Source organism: Cibotium barometz, chromosome 61, assembly GCF_041138505.1.
Source record: "Cibotium barometz isolate CiBa-2024 chromosome 61, ASM4113850v1, whole genome shotgun sequence".
Classification (NCBI taxonomy): Eukaryota; Viridiplantae; Streptophyta; class Polypodiopsida; order Cyatheales; family Cibotiaceae; genus Cibotium; species Cibotium barometz.
The window spans coordinates 4,387,753-4,400,339 of NC_141106.1; positions in this window are offsets into that span (position 1 = coordinate 4,387,753).

Below are 12,587 nucleotides of genomic sequence, written 5' to 3' on the forward strand. Positions count from 1 at the left end.
TTCACTTTAATAGAAAAATGTTAAAAGTGAATCCAAAAAAGCCAATGTATTAATCAAAAGACTAATAATTATTTCAACAAATCCACACTTTGAACAAAACCTATGCTAATATTAGTTGTTGATTGATAAGCTCCTTTCAATGATCACCATTCATTGTACATTCATAATAAGCACTATCAATGCACTTTTCTACCTTTCTTTGGTTGAGAGCTTGATGGGCTATGAGCCTGGAAAGCCTTGTTGACATCTATATCCCCAATCTTCTCAACGGCCATAGCAACCCCAACATTTGTAGCTTCCATGGCTTTTGTAGAATCCAATATATCATCACCATTCCCACCTTCATCATCATTTTCATGCCTTCCAATATCTTCAAAATTGTCTTCGGCATCCTCATTGAATAGAGCATCATTCCCTTGGTCCTCTTCATTCCTTTGCCCTGCATCTTCAAAGTCTATAGCATCCCCAACTTCTTTATCATCATCTCTGTCATTTTTGTTGTCAATATCATCACCTTCGTCTTCGTCCTCTGTACTTGGTGGTCATCAATGTGAAGATTTTGAAGGTTCTCTTTTTCTGCATCATCTCTAGTGTTTGCTTTTTTGGTCCTCTTCATTCCTTTGCCCTGCATCTTCAAAGTCTATAGCATCCCCAACTTCTTTATCATCATCTGTGTCATTTTTGTTGTCAATATCATCACCTTCGTCTTCGTCCTCTGTACTTGGTGGGTCATCACCTTCGTCTTCGTCCTCTGTACTTGGTGGGTCATCAATGTGAAGATTTTGAAGGTTCTCTTTTTCTGCATCATCTCTAGTGTTTGCTTTTTTGTGCCGCCACTTGCACCACACCACTCTTGCAAGGACGGGTGACCATCTAAAAGAGCAGAGCACTTTGATTCTAATGCCATCGCTTCCAAATCATCTTTGCATAAAGCAATACATCATCTCTTCTTTAGCAAGCTCTCCTCTAGCACAACTCCACCACAATATATCTCTACAACACAGCTCTGTTCAAGACAAAACCCTGTGATGAGACCATCAATAAAGCCTTTGTCGATGAATTCTCTATTTTGGCCACTAGAGCCTGAGATGAATACATTTTTTGTGAGAACCTTATCAATGGCCTCAAACTTGTCAACCTTGCTGAGATGAAAAGAATAACAGTTGCAATCTCAACTGTTCCAGATGTCTAGGCATCATCTTTTTGTGTGTGGATCATACCAAATCTTCACTCTTTTGAAGGCCTAAAATGCACCTAAACAACGTTGGGCCTAGTGTGATTGTTCCTGGTGCCTGCTGAATTTGCCCACTCTTCAAAGTTGGAAGTTTGGGATTTTGATCAAGACCTTTAGTTTGAGTTTCGCCCTTTGTATTTAGTAGCAAGCCTTTTGCATAAAGCCTCATGATCTTAACCCAGTTCTGCCATACATCATCATCACATAGAAGCAAGTGTAAATCATTTTTGACAAAATTCTTATGTAGTGTGTGCTCCATGGTCTCCACAAAGGCCTGCAAAGTTGCAAAGTAAGAAGTTAGTCCCCTCACTATAGATATCACAAAATATTAGGAGGAATTATACATCTATGGGTTTTCAATCATTTGGAGCTTATGCTCAAACTTGAGTTTGAGCCTCACTTGCAGTGCTAAACTAGTATATAATGGTGATGCTCGATCTTAGGTGTTTGAGCATCACCTCCGTATGCAAATCTAGCACTTGCAAGTGAGGCTCCAACTTAAGTTCGAGCCACAATTAGATATGCAAGTGCTACACCATCACAGAGAGGTGAGGCTTGAAGTTCAATTTCAAACCAAACTATTAAGTTTATGTAGTTTGAGAAGAAGCCTTACATGCATCTTTCTTATGCTACTGCTATACTTAAAACTATAGATCTATGAAGAAGTAAAGAAGAAGTAATGTAGGTCTATGATTTACCAAGATATAGCAAAGAATCAAAAGAGTACCTTCCAAGACTCATCCATCTTGGGTTGATTGACACCAATCAGGCAAAGGTTTACTAGGACGACCGTTTGCATGCCATTGTGCTCGAGTTTGTAGAAGTTGATCGAGGAATAGCTCCTTTTGCATTGACTTTGCAACAGATAAATTCGCATCCTTGGAAATGTCACGAGAAATCTTGGGCGGACAATTTACAATTATCTTTGATCTCCTGAACCTAAATTGCTGACGCAGTGGAGGGGTCACTTTAGCCATATTTAGAGCTTGCAAGCTTTTTGTAGCACTAATGGAGTGTTGACCAGAGATAATCCAATATTCAACTTTATGAATATCTTCTTTTGCGAGTTTATCACTCAAGGGATTGTTTTGTAGCACGATTACAGGGCATCAAAATTGCAAGTATCTCCTCTTGCTTTGCGAACCCAATCCTTATTTAACCTTCTATACACATAGTTTGAAGGAGCAGGATTACATTTCATCACATCAATGCTGAAGACCTCATTTAGACCAAAGGGATAATATCCCTTCTTTATTTCTAATGAGATAATTGCTTTGCTGCCCTTATTTAGAGTCTCAACCTCCATTAGCTCGTCATCAGATGCATCTATCTCCTTTGAACCACTTGCTGGTTTTGTCCTTTGCCTCTTTAAAGAGATTTCTTGAACCTTTGTAGAGTGCTTTGCCTTTCTCTTCTTTGCAAGTGCTTGCTCCTCTTCTTGCACTTGAGAGCTTGCCATGTCTTCAGCTGCTATTGTGCTTACGTCAAGGACTTTTATTTTGTCACCCTCCTTTTTATGTTTTGAAGAAGTTGCACCAGCATTTGTAGATGCTTCAAGTGCACCCTTCACCTATGGCCCTGTCTTTTTTCTCCACAATTTTCCTAACTTGAGTGGTTGTTGTCTCCTTTTCAGGTATGGACTTTTTTCGTGAATCCAAAGCCTTCTTTGCATGCCTCACTGCTTTCACCAGGTCCTCCACATTATCCACCACTGAGTCTTCTTGATTGGAAAAGTCAATGATCTTCAATCCTAGCTTTACAATAGAATTGTCCTTTCCTAGTTTACTGCCAGGCATGTCTGCTGGGTGAAAAGTTTCCAATGATAAGCAAAGCTTATTTGCTTTTGTAGTTTCTCCTTCTGGCAATACAGTGCATATGAAGCATGGGTTTGCTCTTGCATCCACATCATCCTTAGCACCTACCACAATCCCCATATCTCCATATGATGTATCACCTTGAGACAGAAACAAATGGAGGACTCCTTTAAAGTTTGCACTAGCATCGTAGCTATCCACAAACCATTTTACTCCTTCTTTGTTACTCAATTCGAAGGTTTTATCCACCTTAATTCTAGGAGTGACACTTTTAGCTTGAGTTGTTGTTTCGAGAGCATCCAGAGTAAAGATTGGTGCACCATGTGGTTGCGAGGTAGCGGGCACTCTGCTAGCTTCCATTCCTGTGAAGCACAAAAAAAGTTTCAAAACCTTAGAAAAAAATGGATTTAAATACTATATATCAAATCAAAACCTATCAAACTTAAGAAACTTAATGCATGCTACAAAAAGTTTTCTTGAATAGCAGGGGCCTCACTTGCATTTACTTAATCTATACAGAAGCTCGACTTAAGCTGGAGCCTAGATATCCAAGTTGTGCACTCATATGCTAGGGGTACGCTAGCATAGAGAGACAAGGCTCAAACTCAAGTTTGAGCCTTAAGGCGTGTTGAGATATCGAGCTCTAGTGAGGCGGTGGACACTGATGACCCGCCTGGGGGATAGGCCCCACACTTACACCACTGGCATGGTTGGTGAGATCTTGGGTGATATGCGGCCAGTGGGATGACAGGCTGTGTGACAGCCATTCTAGAGACTGGCATAGTTATAGCGCCAGCTCATTTAGTCGGGTTCACACTATAGAGAACCCGTGTATGTATTGGTTGAGTACCTTCCATATTATTGTGTACTCTTATTCTTGTATATGGTGTGTTGAGTGTTGAGTAGAGAAGAAGAAGATTTTCAGCCTCTCACCTTGTGTGTTCTCTATTAGGGTTTTGTGAGTGTGTGTGTGTGCTTGCAAGAGCTCAAGCTCTCTTCCCCCCTGCATCTTTTCATGGTATCAGAGCCTGGTTCGTGCTAAGGGCTGAGCTGCAAGCAAGAGAACCACAGGAAGCGGTACGAGGGTAAGAGCTGCAACTACTCTTTCCTATTGTGTTGGTGACTACACCCTTGTCGGGAGCTCTACGGGAGGCACCGGCAAACGATCTCCGATTGAGGAGCTTTCTTCGCGGGAGTGAAGCTATAGGGCGACTATATAGTCTTACGGACTTTATTTTCGGGCCGAAAACGCGTTTCGGGCGCGTCTGGACCTCCGTTTTTCAGAAAGCAGGCGATTTCGAGCACTGCGGGTAAGTCATCGATTCTCTGCAGAACTCTGTTTTAAGAACTGCAGGAAGACAGATTGACTGTGCAGACACTGTGGGTGCTGCAAAGAGGTCTACAGTTGCCATTGGGTGTATGTATGCACATTGAAGTCACTGGTTGTGACATTTGAGAGTACAACAGTACCGCTGTGTAGAAAATACTGCAGGTTGTGCAGAAAAAACCAGAGTGCAGTTTCTGGTGAAATTGTGTATTTGGCAAGATGTCTAATGATGGCATAACACAGATTGTGGCTGAGAAGCTGGACAAGAATAACTTCCATGCTTGGAGGTTCAGGTTGACGAATTTCCTGATGGGAAAAGGCTATTGGGACTACATAGAAGGTGAGCATGAAGAGGCACCGGAGATACCGGATATAAATCCGACTGCTGCAGATGTGAAAGAGTTTAAAGACTGGAACCAAGGAGCCAGGAAAGTAATGTATTGGCTTTCCATTAGTATACAGGACACCATGATTGGGCACATTCAGGAGGCCAAGTCCCCCAAGGAGGCATGGGACACCTTGGTAAAGCTCTATGAAACAAATACCAAGGCACGTAAGATACAGTTGAAGAATGAACTTCATACTGTGGAGAAAAAGAGCATGTCTATGAATGACTATGCGCTGAAGATAAAGGGTATTGTGGAATCCCTTGCATCTAGTGGTGTGTCAGTAGATGATGATGACAAGGTGGAAGTCTGTCTACGTGGTCTCGGGCCACAATACAAGGCGTTTAAGACGTCTATTCAGACTCGGGAAAACATTCCCAACTTTACAGATTTGGTGTCTATGCTGATTATCGAAGAGAAGAACTTGGGTGAAGACCAACAGTCTTCACAAAGTAAAAACAGTTCAGAGCAACAGGCCTTCTACACGAGTTCAGGTAGAGGACGAGGTAGAGGAGGCCGTGGACGCGGTCAAGGAGGTGGCCGAACAGGTAATCAGAATTATGGTCAGCAGCAGCAGCAACAACAATAGTCCCAGAATCAACAACAACAACAACACGCAGGTGGAAGAGGAAGATTCAGAGGCAGGGGGAGTCAAAGAGGCCGTGGAAATTGGCAAAGGCAGTACAATGATGCACGTGAATGCTATTATTGTGGTAAGCCTGGACATGTGCAGGCAGAATGTTATAAAAAGCAGGCTGACATGCAAAATGGGAAAGTGCAGCAAAACAACTATGCATCCTCAAGCAGAAATAATGAGGATAATGAAAGGTTGTTTGTTATGCAGCATGTCGTGAATGCCATGTCTGAAAATGTTGATGCAGCACAAAAGGATAATGTATGGTATGTGGATTCAGGCGCTTCGAACCACATGACGAGTCATGGGGAGTGGTTCAAGGAGATGAAAAACCCGGAAAGACCAGGTTTTGTGGAAACAGGGGATGACACTGCTCATCCAATTGCCCACATTGGAGATGTGCCATTATCTATGCAGGATGGCAAAGTGAAGTACCTTGCAGATGTACTTCATGTACCGAACATAACAAAGAATCTGGTTTCAGTTGGCCAGATGATTGAGCAGGATTTGCAGGTTCGGTTTAACCCTGATGGGTGTTATGTTGAAGATTTCAAAGACAAGTGCAGGTTGGTTGCAAAAGGCAACAGAGTGGGCAGAATGTTTACGTTGAATGTAGACATGCCTGAAATGAGTGCTGCGATGTTTGCAAATGGTTCAGGAGTTGTTGCAGACACAGACATATGGCATAAAAGAATTGGACATGTAAATGTGCAGAGATTGAAGTCTATGCAGACAAAAGGAATTGTGACAGGGCTGCCAAAATTTAAAGTGGAAGGTATGCAGAAAATATGTGAAGCATGCCAATTTGGGAAGCAAACAAAGCATGTGTTTCCACGTAATAGATATGTGAGCAGAAATGCACTAGATGTTGTGCATTCAGATGTATGGGGTCCTACGAAGACCGTTTCTATGGGAGGCTGCAGGTACTATGTCACTTTCATTGATGACCACACAAGGAAAGTGTGGGTATATTTCATGAAGGAGAAGAGTGAGGTTTTCACTCACTTTCAGAATTTCAGAGTTTTGGTTGAAAAGCAAACAGGGAAATATGTAAAGTGCCTAAGGTCAGATGGAGGGGGAGAGTACTTCTCCAATGAGTTCTCTAAATTTTTGAAGAAGAATGGAATTCGGAGACAGTATACATGCAGATACACTCCGCAGCAAAATGGAGTTGCTGAGCGGAAAAACAGGCACATTGCTGAGATTGCGCGGGCATTGATGGAAGAGAAAAATATGCCGCATTGCTATTGGGCTGAGGCTGTTTCTACAGCAGTATACATCATGAACAGGACTCCAACTGCAGCCATACATGATGTAACTCCAGAGGAGAGGTTTACTGGCAGAAAACCAGATTTGTCTCATCTGAAAGTTTTTGGATGCATTGCATATGTGCATGTGCCAGATGAGCTGAGAACTAAGCTGGATCCGAAAGCTAAAAAATGTGTGTTTATTGGATATTCCCTTGAGCAAAAGGGATACAGGTGTTATAACCCTGCTACACGTGAGTTGAGGGTAAGCAGGGATGTTGTTTTTGATGAGATGAGCAGCTGGTATGCTGCTGAAAAAGAAGCTGTTGGGGCTGATGTGAGTGGAAGTGTGGTTGCACAGAATGCAGGTCAGCAATCACAGTCTTTGAGTGGACCAGGAGAGTCCTCATCTAGTGGGTCTGTTGATAGACCATGGAGTGGCAGGCTGCATCATAATACCAGCCCTGCAAATGTGATTAGTACATCACGTAAAGGAAAAGAGAAAGTGGTTGAGCCCCTTGGTATGCCTGACATTTCTGCAGGGCATTCTCATGTTGATGGAGAGTCTAGTGGCTCAGATATGAGCCTTGATGAGGAGCTTGGGATCCCAGCTATGAGAACACCTGGTGTAAAGAAGGCTATGGAAGCCATGAATGAAAAGCTGCGAAGATCAGGGAGAGTGAAGAACCCTGTGCAGAGATTTACATATGATGGTTATGTGGCACATCACTATGCATATATGGCAAAGGTTGTGCAGGTTGTAGAGCCCACATGCATTGATGAGCCTGTTGGAAATGTGTATTGGGAGAAAGCTATGGATGAGGAGATGGATGCACTATATGGAAATGAAACTTGGGATTTAGTGCAATTGCCAGAAGGCAAGAAAGCCATTGGATGCAAGTGGGTGTACAAAGTTAAACATAACAGTGATGGGAGCGTAAACAGGTACAAGGCTAGATTGGTAGCCAAAGGATATGCGCAGACATATGGGATTGATTATGAGGAAACTTTCAGCCCAGTTGCCAAGATGGCAACGGTGAGAGTTGTGATAGCAGTGGCTGCGTCAAAGCAATGGTCTTTACATCAGATGGATGTAAAGAATGCATTCTTGCATGGGGATTTGCAAGAAGAGGTGTATATGTTGCAGCCACCTGGTTATGAGGATGTGGGTCACCCCGAGCATGTTTGCAGGTTGAAGAAAGCCTTGTATGGCTTAAAGCAAGCACCAAGAGCATGGTCTGACAAGATTTCTGAATATCTTGTCACTATTGGCTTTCATGTAGCCAATGCAGATTTCTCATTGTATGTGAGACATGGTGATAGAGGAGTTGTGCTTGTTGTCATCTATGTAGATGACTTGATCATTACGGGGGACCATGATGCAGAGATCTTTGATGTAAAGATCTTGCTTAGACAGAAGTTTGAGATGAAGGATCTGGGGGAGCTCAGATATTTCTTGGGCATTGAGGTGATTAGGTCACCACATGGTATTGGATTACTGCAGAGACAGTATGGCTTGGACATGTTGTCCAAGTATGGTATGACAGGCTGTAAGCCTATTTCTGTGCCATTGGATCAGAATGGCAAGTTGAGTGCAGATTCAGGAGAGATCTTGGAGGATCCTACTATGTACAGGAGCATAGTAGGAAATTTGATCTACATGACGATCACCAGACCAGATTTGAGCTATGCTGTTGGGTTGGTGAGTCAGTTTATGCAGGTTCCACGAAAACCGCATTTGGATGCTGTGAGACGCATACTGAGGTATGTGAGGTCTACTTTGCATTGTGGACTATTCTATGAGACTGGGACAGAGATATGTGTACATGGGTACACAGATGCTGATTGGGCTGGTAGTATCTCAGACAGAAGATCTACCAGTGGATTCATGTTTTCTTTGGGGAGTGCTGCTGTGACTTGGAGCAGCAAGAAGCAGCCTACGATTTGCTCTATCGAGTACAGAGGCCGAGTACAGAGGAGCTGCTATGGCAGCATGTGAGGTAGCTTGGTTGAGAAAGCTACTTGGAGATTTGGGTCTATCAGTGGATAGACAAGTTGTCATTTTCTGTGACAACATTAGCAGTATACAGTTGGCCAGGAACCCAGTCTTTCATGCTCGTACGAAGCACATAGAGGTCCACTACCACTTCGTCAGAGAGAAGGTCTTGGCAGGAGACCTTGACCTTGTTTATGTCAGCACAGAGGATCAGGTAGCTGACATCTTCACCAAAGCATTGGGTACAGAGAAGCTCCGCAGATTCAGGGCTTCGCTTGGTGTACATGAGATGGAGTTGAGCTCGAGGGGGAGTGTTGAGATATCGAGCTCTAGTGAGGCGGTGGACACTGATGACCCGCCTGGGGGATAGGCCCCACACTTACACCACTGGCATGGTTGGTGAGATCTTGGGTGATATGCGGCCAGTGGGATGACAGGCTGTGTGACAGCCATTCTAGAGACTGGCATAGTTATAGCGCCAGCTCATTTAGTCGGGTTCACACTATAGAGAACCCGTGTATGTATTGGTTGAGTACCTTCCATATTATTGTGTACTCTTATTCTTGTATATGGTGTGTTGAGTGTTGAGTAGAGAAGAAGAAGATTTTCAGCCTCTCACCTTGTGTGTTCTCTATTAGGGTTTTGTGAGTGTGTGTGTGTGCTTGCAAGAGCTCAAGCTCTCTTCCCCCCTGCATCTTTTCAAGGCGAAGTTCCATGTATGGGAGGCTTGAACTTAAGTTGAAGTCTTAAGGGGCCGGGGTGCACTAGCATGGAGAGCAAAGGCTCAATCTGAAGTTTGAGCCTTAAGGGACCGGGATGCACTAGCATGGAGAGCAAAGGCTCAAACTCAAGTTCAAGCCTTGAGGCCAGAGTACACTAGCATGGAGAACAAAGGCTCAATCTAAAGTTCGAGCCTTAAGACCAGTGTACACTAGCATCGAGAGCCAAGGCTCCAACTCAATTTCGAGCCTTAAGGCCACCGGTGTACACTAGCATGGAGAACAAACGCTCCAACTCAAGTTCGAGCCTTAAGGCCGAGGTGCACTAGCATGGAGAGCAAAGGCTCAAACTTAAGTTTAAGCCTTAAGGGGATGGGGTGCACTAGCATGGAGAGCAAAGGCTCAATCTGAAGTTCGAGCCTTAAGGGACCGGGATGCACTAGCATGGAGAGCAAAGGCTCAAACTGGAGTTCGAGCCTTAAGGGACCGGGGTGCACTAGCATGGGTTTGAGCCTTAAGGGACCGGGATGCACTAGCATGGAGAGCAAAGGCTCAAACTGGAGTCGAGCCTTAAGGGGCCGGGGTGCACTAGCATGGAGAGCAAAGGCTCAAACTCAAGTTCGAGGCCAGAGTACACTAGCATAGAGAACAAAGGCTCAATCTGAAGCTCGAGCCTTAAGGCCAGTGTACACTAGCATCGAGAGCCAAGGCTCCAACTCAAGTTCGAGCCTTAAGGTCGGTGTACACTAGCATGGAGAACAAAGGCTCCAACTCAAGTTCGAGCCTTAAGGCCGGTGTACACTAGCATCGAGAGCCAAGGCTCCAACTCAAGTTCGAGCCTTAAGACCGGTGTACACTAGCATGGAGAACAAAGGCTCCAACTCAAGTTCGAGCCTTAAGGGGCTGGGGTGCACTAGCATGGAGAGCAAAGGCTCAATCTGAAGTTCGAGCCTTAAGGGGCTGGGGTGCACTAGTATGGAGAGCAAAGGCTCAATCTGAAGTTCGAGCCTTAAGGGACCGGGATGCACTAGCATGGAGAGCAAAGGCTCAAACTCAAGTTCAAGCCTTGAGGCCAGAGTACACTAGCATGGAGAGCAAAGGCTCAATCTGAAGTTCGAGCCTTAAGGCCGGTGTACACTAGCATCGAGAGCCAAGGCTCAATCTGAAGTTCGAGCCTTAAGGCCGGTCTACACTAGCATGGAGAACAAAGGCTCCAACTCAAGTTCGAGCCTTAAGGCCGATGTACACTAGCATCGAGAGCCAAGGCTCAATCTGAAGTTCGAGCCTTAAGGCCGAGGTGCACTAGCATGGAGAGCAAAGGCTCAAACTTAAGTTCGAGCCTTAAGGGGCCGGGGTGCACTAGCATGGAGAGCAAAGGCTCAATCTGAAGTTCGAGCCTTAAGGGACCGGGATGCACTAGCATGGACAGCAAAGGCTCAAACTGGAGTTCGAGCCTTAAGGGGCCGGGGTGCACTAGCATGGAGAGCAAAGGCTCAAACTCAAGTTCGAGGCCAGAGTACACTAGCATGGAGAACAAAGGCTCAATCTAAAGTTCGAGTCTTAAGGCCAGTGTACACTAGCATCGAGAGCCAAGGCTCCAACTCAAGTTCGAGCCTTAAGGCCGGTTTACACTAGCATGGAGAACAAAGGCTCCAACTCAAGTTTGAGCCTTAAGGCCGCCGGTGTACACTAGCATTGAGAGCCAAGGCTCCAACTCAAGTTCGAGCCTTAAGACCGGTGTACGCTAGCATGCAGAACAAAGGCTCCAACTCAAGTTTGAGCCTTAAGGCCGGTGTACACTAGCATCGAGAGCCAAGGCTCCAACTCAAGTTCGAGCCTTAAGGCTGGCGGGGTACACTAGCATGGAGAGCAAAGGCTCAAACTCAAGTTCGAGCCTTAAGGCCGGTGCACTAACATGGAGAACAAAAACACAATCTAGGTCGAGCATTGACACATAAGTTCTATGTAGGGAAGGCTCGAACTTAAGGTGGAGTCTATATCCAAGTTGTGCACTTAGATATGTGACACATATACCATGTTTATATAGGGAACCCTTATCATTTAGATTATATAATGTGCACAAAGATCAGTTTTACAGGTTCTCGACATATGTGAAGATACAAAAGAGAGCAGCAAGAGGTGCAAACAATCTACGACGAGCAACGATTGACAAATGGCACACATAGCGTGCAATCAAGCACAATTTTTCTAATACAATAATCTAACTTGTGCACATATACACATTACAAAATAAATCAACTAGTGCTCGTACGCACACTGTACAATAAATTGACGCGTGCACACACACACATCACACTGATGTCAAAATAATATCAATCGCCATAATACAGCCACAAAATATTGTGAATATAATAATGAGATTTGTCCACACACCATGATTCAATCCACCATCTGTGTGACACCTAAATCGGTACCCTCGCACTGTGCAACACCTAAATCGGTACCCTTGCACACCTCATCACCTAAACTCATAAACATAAACCACGTCAGTAGTAACAATCAATTGACATCACATCAATTAATCCTAACGTGTTCATGAGAAATAGGCATCATAAAAAATATATAAATCAAATATTAAATGACCATGATTATCATTCAAATAACATGGGTCATAACAAGTTCCAAGACATCAACGTGAACATGGAAGATGACATCCCATCTTGGCTTTCAATGTATTATTGTATTTATTACTTGAGTCTTTAGGATTTGTAAGGCTTCTTCTTCTTCTAATCCCTAGATTAACTTTGTTATCTTGCTTAGTTAGCTCTTATATAGAGCAGTAGCAATCTTGAAATTTTTATTTATGAATCTTAAATAAAAACTTACATACCTGATAAAAGATGTCACTTGTGTTTAGCTTGTGGTGCTTGCATCTATTTTGAGATTACTTCTTTGGAAATGATATGTATTTGTGACTCCCCTTTCTAGATACCAAAACACACATTTGAAAGGGTTTAGGGCAATTCTTATCTCCTAACACCTTTGAAAAATATTCATAAGCTACTTTATTAGTATAGAGTAAGCAACAAAATTATCCAAGAAGATTGTAATGAATATATGAAAAAAGTCTAAAAATGTCTCGACCATCATAAACCTTTCAAATGTTTCTAGAGAATCTGCATAATCCAAAAGGCATGACATTTTACATGCATGATTCCCACTCAATGATAAATGTCATTTTCTCTATGTTCTTGTTTGCTATGGAGAGT